The 18,707-nt window shown below is 48.4% G+C and overlaps 1 protein-coding gene and 1 pseudogene across 1 annotated transcript in view; one reads left to right on the forward strand and one right to left on the reverse strand.

Annotated features, from left to right (window-relative positions):
• Nucleotides 1–18,707, forward strand: part of KSR1 (kinase suppressor of ras 1) — a 178,528-nt gene that overhangs the window by 39,372 nt on the left and 120,449 nt on the right. The window lies entirely within an intron of this gene.
• The window catches only part of LOC105533255, a 40,911-nt pseudogene continuing 28,832 nt past the window's right edge, over nt 6,629–18,707 (reverse strand).

An 18,707-nucleotide genomic window follows, 5' to 3' on the forward strand; every position in this document is an offset into this window, starting at 1 on the left:
TTTTTTTTTAACCAATTTCCTCTTGATGGTTACTTAGGGTGTTTCCAATCTTTTGCTGTTACCAACAATGCTGCAATAATTTTTCTGGCTTCCAAGAACTGACATTAATTAGAATGTGCTATGAGAAGTCCTATTAGCGGAGCATGGTGGCTTACTTTGGGAGCACTTTGGGAGGCCAAGGCAGGAGGATTGCTTGAGCCTAGGAGTTAGAGACCAGCCTGGGCAACATGGTGAGTCCCTGTCTGTATTAAAAAATAATATTAGGCCAGGCGCGGTGGCTCACACCTGTAATCCCAGCACTTTGGGAGGCCAAGGCAGGCAGATCACGAGGTCAAGAGATCGAAACCATCCTGGCCAACATGGTGAAACCCTGTCTCTACTGAAAATACAAAAATTAGCTGGGCGTGGTGGTGCACGCCTGTAGTCCCAGCTACTCGGGAGGCTGAGGCAGGAGAATTGCTTGAACCTGGGAGGCGGAGGTTGCAGTGAGCCGAGATTGCGCCACTGCACTCCAGCCTGGGCAACAGAGCGAGACTCCGTCTCAAAAATAATAATAATAATTTTTAAAAAATGTCCTATTGTCTCAGCATCTCTGACCTGTCAGTCCTTTCCAGAGCAATACAGAAACATTTGCAGCATGGAAGCCCTGCATGGCTCTGGTCTCCTAACATGTTGATGTCCTGTGCCACTCTCCCTGCACCTGGGTGGTGCCAGCATTCCTGTCTGATGCCATGCCTCCCTGGAAGCCCCTAGGGGCCGGGTCCGTGGGAGAGTGTAGGATCCTCATTGGATCCTCAGCTGGGTGTCTGCCATGGGTGTGCCCACATGCAGGGTGTGGAGAAGTGTGCTAATGGGAACTCAGCTGCAGGCTTGGCTCCAAGCAGAGTTCCTTCTCTTTTGATTGTGCAACGTCCCTGCTGCGAGGGATCTGGGTCTGCCCTTCGGCTTTTCTTCATCTTCTTGCAGCGAGGAATGAGGCAGGGGGCCTGGTTTGGGGGTTCAAGCCTAGGCCACTTGAGCTTTTGAGATGAGGCTCCTTGTTTTCCTTTGCTTGCTCCATCTGCCACTTTCCCTTTCCTCTTCCCTTTTGTTCTTTCTCCTTTTCTCTTTCTTCATACCGTCTTTAGACTACAATTCCTGGTAACCCTGGCTCATTCTTCCATCCATGTGTACAAAAGTTCTGGCTCTTCTCTTTCTCCCCCAGTTCTGAATGAGATTTGGGGGCAGTAGAGCGAAAGTCAGAGACAGTGAATCGGAGATTGGGGTCCTGGCCCCCTTTTGCTTCTTCTCCCCGCTGTGGGGCTGCTCTTCTTGGTCTTCTCACTGCCTCCTCATTCAGGTGTGTGGCTGTGAAATGAGGAGACCAGATCTGCCCAGGAGGAGGTCATGAAGAATCCACGATTCTTGGATGATGGGGGTCCAGGGGCAGGAAGGTGGCTGGGAGGTCCGCAGGGAGAAAAGGAGGGGCAGCCGCATTCTCAAAATGACAGTGTTTCCTTGCTTCACCAATCTGGGCAGAAAGGGCTGACCCAGAAGCTTGTTGCATGCAATTGGTTCAAAGAGGCCAACAGGCCAAGATCTGGAAGCATTGTGTGTGTGCATGTGTGTACACCTGTGTGTGTGCTCAGATCCTTCACTGGAAGATGGTAAGGTGTCGGGCAAGTGTGTGGACTCTGGGATGGATCGCCCAGGTCCATCCCACTCTACCTGTTATCAGCACCCTGGTGGGACCTTATGGAAATAACTTCTAAGTCTCAGTTTCTGCATTTGTACAAGGGGGCTGTTGAGAGGATCAAATGGGATTATCCTTAAAAAGTTAAGCATATAGTAAATGTTCTGTAAATGCTAGCAATTATATGAAGTAGTTTTGTTGATACTCTGTAAAGGACCATGGCAGACTATCTCATTTATCATGGAAGATAAGGTTTTATTGTAAAATTATGAGAAAGTTATTTTTACATAAAATCATTTTATCTTCCCCATTGTTAAAGAATACAGATGAAAGGAACCTTAGAGTTCATCCTGTGGTTTTCTTTTTTTTTTCTTTGTTTTTTGGTGAGATGGAGATTTACTCTTGTTGCCCAGGCTGGAGTGCAATGACGCGATCTCGGCTCACCACATCCTCTGCCTCCCAGGTTCAAGCGATTCTCCTGCCTCAGCCTCCCGAGTAGCTGGGATTACAGGCATGCGCCACCACGCCTGGCTAATTGTGTATTTTTAGTAGAGCGGGAGTTTCACCATGTTGTCCAGGCTGATCTTGAACTCCTGACCTCAGGTGATCCACCTGCCTTGGCCTCCCAAAGTGCTGGGATTACAGGCGTGAGCCACTGTGCCTGGCCCATCCTGTGGTTTTCAAAAACCTTCGCGAGAGCAATCCCCCTTTCTTTTCCGAGTGAAATCTTACATGGAAAGCCAGTGTATAAAGAAGGTGAAATGGAAGCTGCACTGGTAGGAGGATCGGGGGTGGGGATTACAGAATGTGGGCAGCAAAGACCTGGGAGGTCTTCCTGCTGGCTTCCTGAGCCCCATTCTTGTGGTCCAGGGAGCAGTTTGCAACTCTCATACATAATTGAGTTGTACAAATAGGTATTGCCTTTTTGGGTGGTAATTGACAGTATTACGCTTAGTTGGCTGACCCCTGTAAATTACCATCATTATTGAAATTGAAAATATATGTTCCTTAGGATTCAGCAATCTAACTTGTGGGACTTTGACACCTATAGAAACGATAGCCTGTACACATACAAGCATAAGCACAAGGTTGTTCATTGTGTAAAGGGTTAGAGATACCTAAATGTCCAGTAACAGGGGAAAGGCTGAGTCAATTTTGAACTTGCTTATGTAACCATAAAAGGAACAAAGTAGATCTATGGACTGTCTTGGACAGATTTTCATGATATATTCAAGATGCACAACAATATATATAGTATGATCCTTCTTTAAAAAAAACCATATATATGTATCTATAATTGTGTGTGTATGTATACACACACATACACACATAGACACACAGATACACAAAGCACTCTAATTTTTATGTTTATTTTTTTAGAGGTGGAGTCTCACTCTGTCGCCCAGGCTGGAGCAAGTACAGTGGCATGATACTAGCTCACTGTAGCGTCAAACTCCTGGGCTCAAGTGATCCTCCAGCCTTGGCCTCCTGAGTAGATGGGACTATAGGCTCTTGCCACCAATCCTGGCTAATTTTTTGTTAGTGGTGTGTGTGTGTTTGTCAGGGGGTGGCTGGGGGGAATGTCTCGCTTTCTTGCCCAGGCTGGGCTTGAACTCCTGACCTCAAATGATCCTCCTGTCTTGGCCTCCCAAAGTGCTGAGATTACAGGCAGGAGCCACTGGTGCCCAGCCACAAAACACTCTGATGCTCATTACTTTAGGAACCAGCGGGGAAGGCTATAGACCAAACTGCTAATAGTACTTATTTGGGGGGACAGAGGGGAAACTGGTGTTTTTTACTTTATCGTTTTCCCCCATCCACAAAGGCTGGTACTTTGTGTAATTTATTTCCTAGTTGGTGTTTTCCTCCAAATTAAAAAGGAAGGGAAATAAAAGTATGCTGGTCATCATAGAGGTGAGAAAGTGACTCACAAGGGGGTGGTGGATTTGCCCAGGGTCACCCAGGTCTGTGTGGAGAAGTGGCCGGCTGTTTAGTATGTGCAGCAGGAGAGCTCAGGGGCTCCGATTGAAGTTAGTCTGCTGAACGGAGGCCTCTTGCTCCTGCCTTGTTTTTGCCCTCACAGGCTGGCTCCGGGTCTGCACTCCTGCTACACTCTGCTCACCATCTGTTAAGGAAGCAGTTGGTAGGCTGTGAGCAGTGCCTCCCTCTTTCCCGTGTCTAATTTAACCAGCCACCCTTTTCTCTGTCGGCCTCCACCAAGGCTGTGGGATCACCCTTTAATTACTTACAGGGGTCAGCCACCTGATGGGACGCCTTTGCTGGAGACAGACAGTACTGACAAGCAGATTAGTTGCACATTGGGAAGAGGGAGGAGGCGAGGAGAGTGTGTGCAGCAGATACGAGTGGGTGGCTTCAAAACAGAAATTCATGAAGGCTCTAGGAAGGTAATTTTAAACACTGTTCATTTAGAGGCTGTGGTTCAAGGCTGAGCCAAGCTGGAGGCAGCCTGCTCAGCACATGTTGACCCTACTTTCCCATCAGACTTGGGAGGGAGGAAGGGAGGAGTCTCCTCAACTCACCTTTGCAGAGCTCTGAAACTGGGTCTGTTCAAAGTTACACCTGCTCGTTTCTTGTGCCCGTGAATTGCTCTCTAGGAATGATCAGGCATCCATAGGCAAGATCTTCCTCGAGAGTCATTAGACCTGAGCCCAAATGTCAGCTCTGTGTCTGAGCTGCCATGTGACCTTGGACAAGCTGCTTCCCCTCCCTTGCTTGGGCTGAGTTTCTAACATTCCTAATTCGGGGAATCAAAAGAGGTGTGAGTCCTGTGGACTTCCACAGCTCTAGAACTTTCTGTGAGTAATATGTTTGCTTACTTGCTGTTTGCAGGGAGGCAGCCATGAGCTAGATAAAGCCCCAGCGTTCGAGGGCACCCATCCCTTCATGCTGGCCACCAAGCAGAACTGTGGATCTTGACTTGTCGCTTATCTGCCCATAGATGTTGGCTTGGAATAGGGAGGAGGTGGGACTTATTTTGAGCCTGGGTTCCCCATGTACAAAATGGGGCTAACAGGATTTGCCTTGCAGGGTAATGAGATTTGTGAAAATATGGTTGAATTCCTGGCACATGGTAGGTGCTTATTAAATGGTATTATACACTTAGTACTTGGCATTCCCAGCCTTGCTTTTTGTCTTTGCTGGAAGTATATTCCATGCGGGGAGGGAAATGGGAATGATCTTGCTTTATAGATGCCACTTCATAGAAAGCATTGGCACTGGGATTGCCAACCTTTCCCAAAGCAGTGTGTGTTGCTTCATCATTCTGCTGCTGCTGATCATTTATGGAGCAATTTACTAAGTGAGGTACATGATAACCCCAGTCTCCTTTAATCCTCGTGAAACCCTATGAAGCAATAAGGGACTATTATTATCCCCCTTTATACATATAAATGAAGAAAGCAAGGCCTTGTGAAGTTGAATGATGTGCCCAAGGTCACCCAGTTAGCAAATGCTAAAGTTGGAGTCCTCAGTCTTAATTATTAATGTATGCTTGCTTTTCAGGACAGAGAGGACTTTGGAGGACCAGGAAGGTCTCCAGTTCTGAGGCAAAGGCTGTGAAACACCGGGGTCAGACAGGAAATCATGCCTTTGAATTCTTTAACGGGGCAGATTTTTTAAGTCAGAGACATTAACGATCAGCTCCATGTAGTGTTTATGGCCTGTGTGGCCCTGCCCCGTGGTGCTCAGTAGACCCCACTGCCCATGTGTACCTGATGATTCCATTTCTGTCTTGTTTATTGCAAGTGACCTTGAATTACCTAAAACCCAGGAAAATGTGTTCTTAATCTGCCCTTTTAACAATGCTGATTTTACCCTTCTAACTCACATTTAAATAACCTTTCCTTCTGTGTTGTCACAAATGTAAAGAAGCAGCATCATGAAAAAGCCCAGCCCTAAACTCTCTGTAATTACGGGGTATGGTGGAGAGGGAGGGGCACTGAATAGGAAATAATGGGGTCGTGAGAGCGTTGGAAATTGCACTGGTTATATTCAGTAGCAGAGCTGGAGATTTTTTGCCTGCTGCTGGGAAAATTTAAAAAGCAAAACAACCTCTGCCTCAGCCTTAGAGGTTTAGCTGTTGAGTTTACTCCCTTTAATTTGAGGCACCTGAGGCTCCCATTTTGCGGTATGATTGGCTGGGCTTTCCACCACTTCTTCCTTTCTCTGGCCTGAGAGAAACTTGGGGACGCTAAAGTGGTTTGTAGCAGCTGTCATCAATGTCCGCCTTTCATGTCCGCAGTGGTTTGGAGCAGAGGTCCAGAGATGCTTGGGGAGTCTCTGTGAATTCAGAAGAAGGCTCCTTCTGCCACTCTGCTGTCTGACAGCAGGTTAAAAAAAAAAAATTATAAAGAGCTTCCAGGAACAAAATGTGGAGATGATTTTTTTTAAGGCCCTTAAAGACTTGAAATTTGCAGGAGAAATGCTGTGTGGTTGTGTAATTCTATATGTGGAGTATCTGGAATTATTCCTGCAGAGGCGGGCATGCACCCGGGTTAGAGATGTGTGAAGTACAGTTTTGTCTTGCAGTCCAAGCAGGTGAGCATTCAGACCTGTGGGAAGGAAGGAAGGGAACAGCAGGTGGCAGTAACTGGGAAGTTTGCCTCTGAGTGAGGTTAACTAGAATGTGTCTTTCCGCCACATTCAAAGAGTGAGTGAAACGGGCAGATTTACCCAGGGTCACGGGCCTGGTCAGTGCCATAAATGGACCCAGGGTGTGAGCCCCTGAGTCATCATCAGCCCCCTCTGCTTTAGCTTCAAAGAGTTAATGTTTCCCCAGAGACCAATAGAGGGACTGATATTAGGGATTCCGGGGACAAGTACGAACAGGTCTTTTGATTTACATTTAAAAGCAGTAAAGAGCAGGAAGGAGATTTCTGGCATTTGTGCAGTTTAAAAACCAACTAGACAAAAAATGTTGATGAAGCTGTTTCCCAATCAACCTGGCAGCCCTCTCAGCATTGACGTCCTGAGAATGAAAGCTTCTCTGAGAGTGCCATTGGGCGGTATCCCTTCCAAGTTCTCCAGGAAGCAAATTTTGGACCCTGGCCGCTGACTCAGTGTGGCCTGCTGGGTGGCTCCCTGCGCCTGGAAGGCGGCCCTGTCAGTGTCACTGGGCTCAGCCCACAAGCAGGTGCCCCAGGTGATCCTGCTGCCATTCAGTGACTGGAGAGGCAGAGGGAAGGGGCCCCCGGGCAGTGCAGGTTCCAGGTGGGCATAGCTGGTAAGTGGGGTGGCTGGGCAGGGGAGGGCGGGCGGAGGCTTCAGGTGTGCAGAGTAGATGTGAGTTCTGCACAGCGCAGGAGGTGGTTTCTGCCCTTACCCACTGGGCAGGGGAGGAAACTTGAGAAGTCAAACTTGATTTTAGCAGGACAGGAGCTTGTGGGCTTCCGAAAGAATGCGTGCCTCAGCGGCACAGGGGTTTGGGGGTGTTTGCAGGGTAGGGAAGAAAGCTTGAGAAGCCGAGCTTGATTTTAGCAGGACAGGAGCTTGTGGGCTTTTGAAAGAATGCATGCCTCAGCGGCACAGGGCTCTGGGGTTGTATGCAGCGGTTGCTCCTCTCCTCCTCCCCGAGCCCTCTAATACTGATCTCGCACTTTCCTGGCCTGGTCCAACATCTTGGGAAGCAGAAAAGCATAGTTTATATGTGTGCTTGTCTTTGTACAAGGCTCTGTGTGTGACTGTGACTGTGGGTGTGTATTTAACTCAAAAGTCCAAGGGACCCCTCACACAGAGGGGGTGAGGTGCATTGGACAACCTGGGCCAGGACTTGGGGGACACGTCTGCCCCGATGATGACTTAGGCCTAGTCCCTTGGTCTCCTTGGGATATAGCCCCCTGATCTGCCCCTGATCTGTAGAGTTGGGCGACAGGAGGGAGGCTTGGAGATCATTTCTCATGTCCTTTCCAGCCCTGAAATCTGTGAGCAATGTTGTCCAGTGAGACTGTCTCTACCAGGTAACACATGACTGCCAAGTGGGTATTTTAATCACTGTGATTTCAGAATAACAGGATGAGCTCTCACAGAGGATTCATTGCTTCGTCAATCATGTAGTCCCTGTGGAACCTGAGTTGATGGCGGGTGTACTGTTGGTTCAGTTTACTTGTAGCTGTCATTGATCAGGTGCAGACATTCTTTTCAAAGCCTGGAGTCTTTTTTTTTTTTAAGTCGGATCATATTTGCTAATTTTTTTTTTTTTTTTTTTTTTTTTTTTTTTTTTGGTGAGATGGAGATTTACTCTTGTTGCCCAGGCTGGAGTGCAGTGGCCGCATCTTAGCTCACTGCAAGCTCTGCCTCCCGGGTTTACGCCATTCTCCTGCCTCAGCCTCCCGAGTAGCTGGGACTACAGGCGCCCGCCACCTCACCCGGCTAGTTTTTTTGTAATTTTTTTAGTAGAGACGGGGTTTCACTGTGTTAGCCAGGATGGTCTCGATCTCCTGACCTCGTGATCCGCCCGTCTCGGCCTCCCAAAGTGCTGGGATTACAGGCTTGAGCCACCGCGCCCGGCATATTTGCTTATTATAATTAGTAAAATTTGAGTGTTGCCCCTGGGATCTCAGAGGGAACAGTTTGAAAAGTGCTTCCTTTCAAGAAGAGATGAGATGGTACTGCGCATAAGCCTCTTTTAGGGTTGAGTCTTTATGCAGGCAGATAGTAAACGCTTCTGGAACGTTTTGAGTTCCAGCCCCTACTCCATGAGCCGCCCCAGGATCTGGCTTGTTGGGACCTCATGGGCCAGTGCATCAGGCCCAGCATTATGAATCTCTTTTGGCCAAGTTCATGGGATAGGCCTGTTTCTCCTTTAATAACTGCAGTGTGAACAAGTCTTATTTTGAGTAAGAGAGTGAGGCCCCGGGTGGCGTTTTTGTGTTTGCCTAAGGGAGATGCCTCATCTCCAGCCACCCAGATGTGACCGGAGAGAGCCATGATGCTGCTTTTGTTTGTCTCCAATTACATTTAATAAGATGGGGGCAGGGAAGAGGGCATAAGAGTGCCATATAACAGATACTTCTAATTAATGAAACCCCAATTTCCCCTAAAATTAGAAACTCTGAAACTCATGAGTTGAATAGAAAAACCTGGATAATTTGCTGCCCCCTTTCTCTATTTTGTTCAGCCTGGTGGCTGATTTCTGCCTGATTTTAAGTATTTGAAATATGTCTCAGCCAGATTCTCTGGTCCTCTTTCCTCACCTCTTCCCTCCCTTCCAACAGAGGGGAGGCCCCCTGTGGTCTTCTTGCCTAGCTGGGCCTCCTGTGCCCCAGAGATCTGAGAATGCAGGAATTGGGTTGGGACTGCGGGGAATTTGCATGTGCCATGGTAACCAGCAAGAGGATCCTAGGGGATCTCAGGTTAATGATTAAGCCCTGAGCTTTCATTCAAGTCAGGCAGTGGCCGTCAGGATTTGCAGCCACCTGCCAACCGCAGGGCCTTTTACTTCTGTTAGCTTTTCAGGCCAAGTGAAGATGGAAACTGTCTTGGAGGGATACCAAGTGGCTGGCCGTGTGCTAGTGAATTTGCTAGTAGCCACAGCCTTGCCGTGTCCTCCTCTGAGATGAGAGGGTGGGCCATCAGGTTAGAACTCTGAGGTTCAGCTTTCATCAATTGCTCACAGTTTTAAAAGCTCACGTTTGTCTTTCTTCTTGCATAAGCAGAAGGCATCCAACCCTACCTGCTCTGGTATTTTCTAGGGGCAGCAGTAAGTGGGCTTTTCCTCCCTCCCTGTTGGGCAGGAGAATGCGGAGCTGCTCATTAAAGTCAGCAGATGAGCAGATATTTGGTCTTCAGCTCTTTCATTTGCACCTCTTTGCGATATGAGACAGCAGACATTCCCAAAAAGGGCTTGCAGTTTATGTTATCGGTAACCCATTTCATCCTTCCAGATGGTGAAGGACCATACACTCCATACAGAGAAACAGAGGCTGAAGCTAGGGAAGACTGAATAACCAGTGCCAGGGTGGGCTTCATCCTCTCGTCGTGGGATCAGCTGTCCCAGTGACTTTCACTTGTCAGTACTGCAGTCCTTTCTGGAAAATGTCCTAGGACAAAGATGGTGCCCAGATGTAGCTGCATTAATTACTGTAAACCCCATAATGAAGAAGACGTCTCCTTATAGTCCCCTTTCAGTCCTTGAATGGCCTCTAGGAGAAAGTCTGGATGTGACCTCCCTTTCTAAAAAGCAAGGAGCGGGACCAGAAGGAAACAGGCCTCAGTATCCCAGCCTTCTGCAGGCAGTGGGGCCTGCAGAATAATAATGTTGTTTTGTTTCGGTTATGCTTGTTTTTATGGAAATCTTCTGTATGGCATGGACACTGGTGTCTCCTTTATGGTAACGAGATAGTTTCTTTTTTAAAAAGTGAGTAGATTTAAGATAAAATATTAAATAATAGTACTGGTGGCATATGCCAGACTTGATGTACAGCCCACATTTGAGAAGCCCTGTTTGACTGCAGCAACCCATGTGCAGCATACAGGGCCAGCGGTATTGGTGAGGAAGCTCCAGGAGTGACTGAGAGAGAGAGAGATCTTACTGGAAAGTCTGGCAGAGTCAGTGCATGCACAGCAAGACTGTCACGGTAGCAGTTTCTTTCTGGGATGGGCAGGCAGGTTTGTACAGGTTTTGCTGCAAAAATGAGGAGTGTGTGTGTGCGCGCGTGCATACTGTTTTTTTTCCTTCAGTAGCAGTAATATTTTGCCCTTAAAAATGCCTCTTGAGGCCGGGAGCGGTGGCTCATGCCTGTAATCCCAGCACTTTGGGAGGCTGAGGCACACGGATCACTTGAGGTCAGGAGTTCGAGACCATCCTGGCCAACACGGTGAAACTCTGTCTCTACTGAAAATACAAAAATTAGCTGAGTGTGATGGTGGGCGCCTGTAGTCCCATTTACTCGGGAGGCTGAGGCAGGACAATGGTGTGAACCCAGGAGGCAGAGGGTGCAGTGAGCCGAGATCACACCAGCCGAGACTGCATTCCAGCCTGGGCAATAGAGTGAGATTCAGTCTCAAAAAAAAAAAAAAAAAAGCCTCTTAACCTACCAACTCTACTTACACACAACATGCTGTGACAATTCTCTTTAGATAATTTCAACCACAGGGAAACAGCGCAGGAGTTTCCAAGTAAAAAGCCCAATTGGCAAAATCTCCTTTTCAAACTGTCCCACTTTCCAGACAGTCCAGTGGTTCTCAAACGTTTGTCATTGTCAGCATTGCTTGGGGAAGCTGGTAGAAAACGGAGGACCCACCTGGCCACACCTAGCCGGGCCTCTGTGCTGCTTCTCCCAGGGTGATCCCAGTAACACTAGTGTAACCCAGGTCGTGGGTCCCAGCCCTGGCTGCCCATTAGAATCTCCTGGAGACTGTTAAAGCTAGTGAGATCTGGATCCCATCCTAGCGAAGCCCCACTGGAATCTTGGGGTGGGGCCTGGGTATTGGAATTTTTAAAATGCTCCTCAGGTGATGCGGTTGTGTGGGCAGCTGGAGACTCACTGGCCTTCATGGAGACTCTTCGGGAAACTTTAATGAACGTGTGGGAACGCTTTGAGGAAGAAGCAAAGGACGGCATGAGGCACTGAAAGAAATGAGTGCGGCTGCAGAGGAGCCCTCAGATCTGAGTTAGGTTTTAGAGGACTTCTCTGAAAAAATGGAGTTAGAAGGCAAGTAAGCCAGGGTGAGTGGGAGAGCAGCACCAGCCTGTTGGTTTTAGAGCAGGGCCAGGAGGGTTAACAGCTTTAGGATATGCCAAGGGCATCAGAAGGGCGCTGGAAGATTTGTTCAGAGCAAGAGGAACAAGGGTGTGATCAGCCTGAGGCAGAAGCCAAGGAATACACCATTAACTCAGAGAGATGGAGGGAAGCAACGCCTTTCTGTTTTCTGTTGGGTCCCTGGGCAGCAAGTGTAACCCAACCAGGAGCAAGAGGGAACTGAGGCAGAGACCACAGTCTGCTTTAAATGAAGTCCACCCCCAGGACTTATTTTCCTGGGCACTTGGGAACCTGGTTATTACCATCACAGGATGGTTTATCAGTCAATTGAAGGAGCTAAGAAGAGAGATCAAGGCACTGGACAACCAGAGCGAGGCAAAAATTATCCCAGCTTTTGGGAAATTAGGAAAAACGTGAATTCCAGAAACTGTAGTCTGCTAAGGCTGGGCTTCATTTCTAAGACATTTCCAGAAAGCATTATTAAAGCAGTTGCTTTGTGAGCACATGTTGAGCCCAGTCTGGGTCAAAGTGGTGGCCCCTTCCTATTTTCAGAACAAGGCGTGCCAGGCTGTTCTGTTAGGTGACAGACAGCCGGCCCTTGGCAAAGCTATTGGCAAGGCACTCAAGTTGTCCAATCTTCATGTGCTCGCCACAGTGAAGATGGGTCTGGCTCCCAGGTAAGCCTTCAATAATGCGTTAGTGAGAATCCTGTGGAAAGATGGGGACTGAATGAACTATTGTGTGTCAGAGTTTAAAATTCATCAGCCACCACCAAAGCAGAGGGGGTGTGCGAGGCCTTCTCTTTGGAAGGGTGTCAAAGGGAGTTTGTTGCATAGTACTGACTGTGGCAAGCACACGGTTCATTTGAGTGCCTGTTATCTGAGGCTGGCCTGGGAGGACTGGCAGTGATTGCAGGGTGGAGCCACCTGCCACATCTGCACTAGTGCTGCTGTCGTCTTGAGAGTGGACTCGTGTCAGATGGGAGAAGGCACCTTTGGCCTTTCCCGTTCTGCATTGTGGCATCACCTTGGATAAAGGCACATTTGCTGGAGACCCAGGTCTCGGGGAGCTGAGCCAGGATGGGTGACCAGCAAGCTTATAAAGAGTGCCGGGGTCAGTGGGACAAGGGAGGTTCTGTTCAATGCAGTGGGTGTAAAGCTTTGCACCTGGTCAGAAGGCTCCTAGAAATGAAACCCTTGAAGCCTTCCCTTGAGCATTAGGGTCCAAAGTGGCCCTAGTGATCTTTAAGATGATGAAAGCTGATGTTAGAAGTGACATTCCCAAAGCCACCCAGCTGCTAAAGGGTAACTGTGCAAGTACTGATGGGATAGTGTAGGTCTGATGGTGTGAAAAGACAGGTTTCAGTTGCTTTCATGCTCCAGAAGGCTCTGTGGAGGTGTGTGGCAGCCAGCAAGGATAAGGACATCTTGGACCATAGCAATAGAGGTTTGATGCTTAGCCCTGCACCTGGACCAACCAGGCCTCATTGAGATGTTCATGTTCTGTTCTGGGTACCACATTTTATTTTTAGCTTATTTGGTTAAATTAGAAACTAAAGTTGTTTTAAAGTTCTAAAAGTAGCGTTACGGCAACTGAAAATCTGGGAAAAATTGAGGGGTACACATTGTAAGAGATGTTGACAAACCTGTGGGTCATTGGGGTACAGAGGTATGAGAAATGGGAGGAGGTTTGTGGAGGGAGGATGGTAGTCACCGCCTTCAGGGATTGGGGCCCTCTGCGGGTAGGGGGGCAAAGGGTACTGCCGGGTCTGGACCCTGACTCTGCCAGGCCTTGCACCAGCCCCTTTACATGGGTTGACTCCAAATCCTTGGCTTTATCAGGAGATCAAGCTTATGTGAAGCTCCAGGATGCAGGATTCATACCAAAGGGTATGCAAATTATGTGATAATGACAATGGCAGATGTTTTTCAAGCCCTTCCTATGTGCCAGGCATTGTGCTAGGTTGCATGAGCTCCAGGATACAGAATTCAGACCAAAGGCTGTGGGAGTCTGTAATAGTAATTGCTGATATCTATCAAGACCTGAGCCCTTCACTTTGTGCTAAACTCCTTTCATACATTGTTTCATTTAATCCTCATTGCAACCCTATGATGCAGTATTTAGCCTTGTGGTTGCTTTAGAGTCAGAACCTTGACCAAGGCTATACATTAGGTCATCAGGAGTTGTCCTACTAATTTTCTTTTCTTTTTTTTTTTGGAGCTGGAGCGCAGTGGCCATGATCTTGGCTCACTGCAATCTCTGCCTCTCTGGTTCAAGTGATTCTCCTGCCTCAGCCTCGCAAGTAGCTGGGATTACAGGCACGCACCACCATGCCTGGCTAATTTTTGCATTTTTAGTAGAAATGGGGTTTCATCTCTGTTGGCCAGGCTGGTCTTGAGCTCCTGACCTCAAAGGATCTGCCTGGCTCAGCCTCCCAAAGTGCTGGGATTACAGGCGTGAGCCGCTGCACCCAGCTTGTCATAATTTTCATCACAATGATTGCTGTTCCAGGCACTGGTAAATACTTTGCATACATTGTCATTAGTCCTCATAATAACTTGATGGAGATTTAGGAAACATTTTGAGGTGAAGGAATTGAGGGTCAGGTGGGCTGCTGTAGCGGAACATGCAGACTTTGCACAAGTTACTGAAAGTTGTCCCTCAGGTGGACTGTGCCAGGTGCTGGGCTTGGTGGAGATTGTGTGGGCTGGATTGTGCCTCCACGCCTGCCTCCTCGATTGGTGCCTTAGCCAAGGGCTCAGACTGCATGACAGCTGATGGCTGTGAAGGATGAGCAAGGGGCTGAGAACTTGGCAGAGCCTTTGAGCTAGGAAATGGCAGAGCTGGAATTCCAAGCCAGGTCTGCTGATTCTGGAGCCGGTTGTCTTAAACCACCATGGAGGGGAGAAAGCTGTATGCCTGTCAGAAGCATCCGGTGTAGCCTCGACCACCCTGAGGCTTGTCTTTGAAAGTGGTCCTGTGAAGACAAGATGACTGTCCATCAACACCACAAGAGGAATCCCCCAGTGGATGGAGGGAGAGTGGGCTTGATGACCTTGAAGTATCCCCTCCCTGATTCTGAGACCCTGTCTTACAGGTCAGGCCATCTGTCAAAACTTAATGTCTTAAAATATGACATTTTCCCTGTACAGTCTTTTCCTTTTGCTAATTTAAAATCGACTCCATCCTCTCCTCCCACTCTCTAGCACTTGGTGAAAAGGCAGAGGCCAGCCTCGAGCCACGTGCAACTTCACAAGCGGTCATTGTAGGCTTGTGGGTGACCTAGTCCCTTGTCAGGAGCCCTCCTCGGGGGCAGGCGCTGGTTTTTCATCTTTCTGTGCTTGCCCACACTTGAGCGTCAGCACATTCCAGAACCTACCTCAACTGTAATCACGGCACAGATGTTGTTTGACTTCAGTTGTTGGGGGCTGGGGTGCAAACGGCAAGAATTCTGCAGCAGCCTTCCAGCCTTGCATTCCTGTCTGGGGCCAGGATGACCTTGGGCCAAGCAAGTGGCTCCCCCAGCTCTCTAAAAAAGAAATCTCTGCCTGGCTCTTCCCATCACTTCTCGTGGACAGTAATGCTTGCAGCTGTGCTGATGGTAACAGTAACACAGCGAGCTCCAGTTACTGACAGGCAATGCCACTGCTGCCTCACCCTTACCATTTACCATGTGCCTGGGCTGAGTGCTCTAAAGGCAATTAATTGCCTGTTGAATCCTCACAACGACCCTTTGAGGTGGGTACCAGCATTCTTATATTGCAGATGAGAAAACTGTCTCTTAAGAGAGTTGTGAGTAAGATATTTTGAGGGAGGAGGATGATGTCATTATTTTCTTTGCTCTTTAAGAGAGGGTATACTTCTTGTAAGTCTAAAGCAGAGGTTCTCAACTAGAGGCAATTTTTGTCCTCCAGGGACATTTGGCAATGTCTGGAGACATTTTTGGTTGTCACAATTTGGAGAGGGAGTTTGCCACCAGCATCTCGTGGGATGCTGTTCAGCACCCTGTGATGCATAGGACCTCCTGCAACAAAGAATTATCTGTCCCCAAATGTTAAAAGTGCAAGGTTGAGATCTCTGATCTAGGCCGGGTGGCTTCTGCCTGTAATCCCAGCACTTTGGAAGGCCGAGATGGGCAAATCACTTGAGGTCAGAAGTTCGAGATTCTCTGATCTAGAGAGAAGATGAAATCATATTCAGCCTTTTGTCCAGTTTGGTATCATTAACTTCTGCTCAAACCCTGCTTGTGGTCGTTAGTGCAGTTCCCATCTATTTCTGGTTGTCTTTCTACTGAGCACGTGGGAGCGTTGTAGTCTCCTACCTTCTTCAGTTAGGTGTGGATGTGTGACTTGTTTTGACCAGTGAACTGTGAGCAGGAAGAAACATGACATTAAAGTGGGGAAACCTTTAGTGCTCATGTGATTTGCCACACTCCTTCCTCCTACCCTCTCGTGCTCCTAGATGGTGGAGGCGCCATCAGCCTAGTCCTGGTATAAGGAGATGTGGGTCCGAGCTCCTAGTCAACTCACAATGCACATGTAGTATGAATGAGATGTAACCTCTGTTGTTTATATTACTGGGATTTGGGAGTTGTTTGTTACCATGGCATGGCCTATGCCGTCCTGACAGATGTGCTGTAAGAAGAACAAAACAAGAAGTTGACATTTGGATTAGGCAGGTGGATATCTGGATACTGTGGATAAAAGCCCAAGCATCCAGTGTTTTATGGTTGTTTCCTATAGTGAAGATGTTGTGCTTGGCCCCGTGGGAAGTATAGAGACACTGGCAGGTTGCTTCGTAGAAGAAATGGAAGGGATTTTAAAAGATGAGTCTCTGAGGTCTGGAGAGGTTTAATGACTTACCCAAACATCTGTGAAGGCACCTGCTGGGATCCAGCAGCTGTGCCCAGCCTGGCTGTATGAGGCTGGGCCGCAGTCAGCCGGCCATTCTTACCCACCTCAGTCAGTGGTTTCAACTCAGTTGCAGATCTGTGAATGTTTCCAGGGCAAAGTCTGTCTTTACCTTCCCAGGGCCTCTCGCAGGCTGTGGCACAGTCATGTTTGTTGAGTGATTTGGGATGGAGAGGGTAGAAGGCAGACAGTGAGCAGTGCCATGATGGGGTGCAGCTATGGGGTTTGAGGGTTCCAGGGAAAGAGATGAACTGAGGAGGCCGGCAGAGACCCTGGAGCCTGCTTGAAGGGTGGGTACAGACTGGGATGGGGCCTGGGCAGGGAGAAGGACTGGACATTTCTCACTTCTCTCTGAGTTTCAGATGGGCAGGAAGCACCGCAGTCCTGAGGTACTCCATGAGGGAGGAGCACTGGAGGGTGGGGATGTCTTCCCTGAGAGGACATCCCCGCCGCCATCTGCCTGAGCGGACGCTGCCTTACCTGAGTAGCACGTGCCCTTGGGAGCGGTACTTCTTTGCAGGAAGTGTGCTGAAGGCTCATGGAATTATGCTCATCTCCCTCAGCGGCTTGGAGAATAATCATTTAGTGCCAGGAGCCGGCTTATCTTGGCCCAGAGCCAGAACTGTTCCCAGCAGCCCAGAACAAAGTCAGTTTGACTTACACTCCCAGGCGCCTCAGTGTTCCTGTCTATAAAATGGGCATAATCTGGAAAGCTCTGCCTACCTGTCTTCCACTAAGGTAAGCATGTGGGAGGGCTGTGTCCCATAAAGTCAGGGAAAGATGCCCTTATGGGTCAGAAAGGGATGGTTCCGGTCTTCAGAGAACTCTTACCTAGAGAGGGATTGGGACGAGAGCCCTGGGACAGCTCTAATAGCACCTGTGGAATCAGTACCTGCCGGCTATGGGCATGGGCTATGACATTTCAGGAGGATAGTCTGTTTGAATCCTCTGGGAGCTGGCCAGTGAGAGGGATCTGTTCTCTCACCTCCTGGTTCTAGGTGCTCCCAGACTGAGGGGCTGACCTGAACTCATTGTGGGCGCTACAGTGCAACCCGTTTGCCCCTGAGATGGCCATCCCCCAGTGTCCACAGGCCTGCGTGTATGTGCTTCCTGTGACTCTGCCCCTTCCCTGTCCTCATTAACCAGGAGGGATTAGTTCTTCATCCAAGACGGTGCCTGCCTGCAGTCTCCGCCTGAGCTGGGTGATTCACTCAGATGCAGGCAGCAGAGGTTTGTTATTATTGCTCTAAGAGAGTCAGTACGGCCCTGCTCTGGAGCCAGACTGCTTGGGTTTGAATCCCAGTTTTGCCACTCACTGGCTGTATGATCTTGAGCAAGCTGCTGATCTCCCTGTGATTCAGTTGCTTTATCAGTAAAATGGGGATGGTAGCAGTATCTCCCTCAGTAGAGTTATTGTGCGTCTTAAATAAGTTAGTGTAATTATCATATGCAGAATGCTTATACCAGTGCTGGCATATCATAAACATGTTTGCTGTTAATATTTTTTGTGGATGTTTCTCCCATTTTGTGCCAGGTATTGGTGTCACCAAGGGGTTGCCATCAACCATGCTTCCATTCGGTTCTTTGATAGAAACAGTGGCTGTATTTTCAATCTTATTTGAAGCACTGTGGTTCTAGTCTCAGCCCACCCACTATGGGGGAGCATGGGGCATCAGACCTCAGGGGTGACCAGGATGGCTTGTGCATAGTTGACGTTCTTGGTACTTTTCTCATGTTTTCTTTTCCTCGAAGATAGCCTTTAACAAACGATGCATTACGTACGCAGCATAAGAATGTAAAAACAATTGGTTCAGGGCCCCCACCTAACCAAACTTTTCGTATTTCTATCCTCCTCCTTGTCCTTGTCTGCAGGCGGATATGTATCTAGTTCACCTCCTCTGCCCTAAAAACACCACGGGAAGGCAATAGTGTAGTAATAAGGTCGGATTTGGGTTTTGGAGTCTGAGGGGCTTTGGCTCAGTGTGGCCTTGGCCCCTTGCTGGCTGGGCCATCTTGCTTAGATGAACTTTTCTTTGAAGAACCTCACCCTCACTTTCTTAGCATGGGAATAATACTATCCTAACTCATGACTCCACTGCAATCATTACAAGAGGTAGTTTAGGTAAACATTCTAACTTGATGTGGTTGTTTAACGAAGCATAGTTTTTATTATTAGTTGTAGATGTTCACTGTAGAGTTTTTAAGCGCTGCCTGACATTCGATTGTGTGGATATAGTTGGATTTGTCCAACCTGTGTCTGGGGTTGCACATTTCAGTGATTTCACCTCCCCTTCTTGGTCATCTCTGGAGAGAGCCTACTTGGGGGCTGGCAGCTGGGAGTCCCCTGGAGTCCTCCCTTTGCAGTTGGTAACTTGGTGTTCTTGGGGATTTGTCCAGCCTTTATCT

Source organism: Mandrillus leucophaeus, unplaced genomic scaffold (genome assembly GCF_000951045.1).
Source record: "Mandrillus leucophaeus isolate KB7577 unplaced genomic scaffold, Mleu.le_1.0 Scaffold1233, whole genome shotgun sequence".
Lineage (NCBI taxonomy): Eukaryota > Metazoa > Chordata > Mammalia > Primates > Cercopithecidae > Mandrillus > Mandrillus leucophaeus.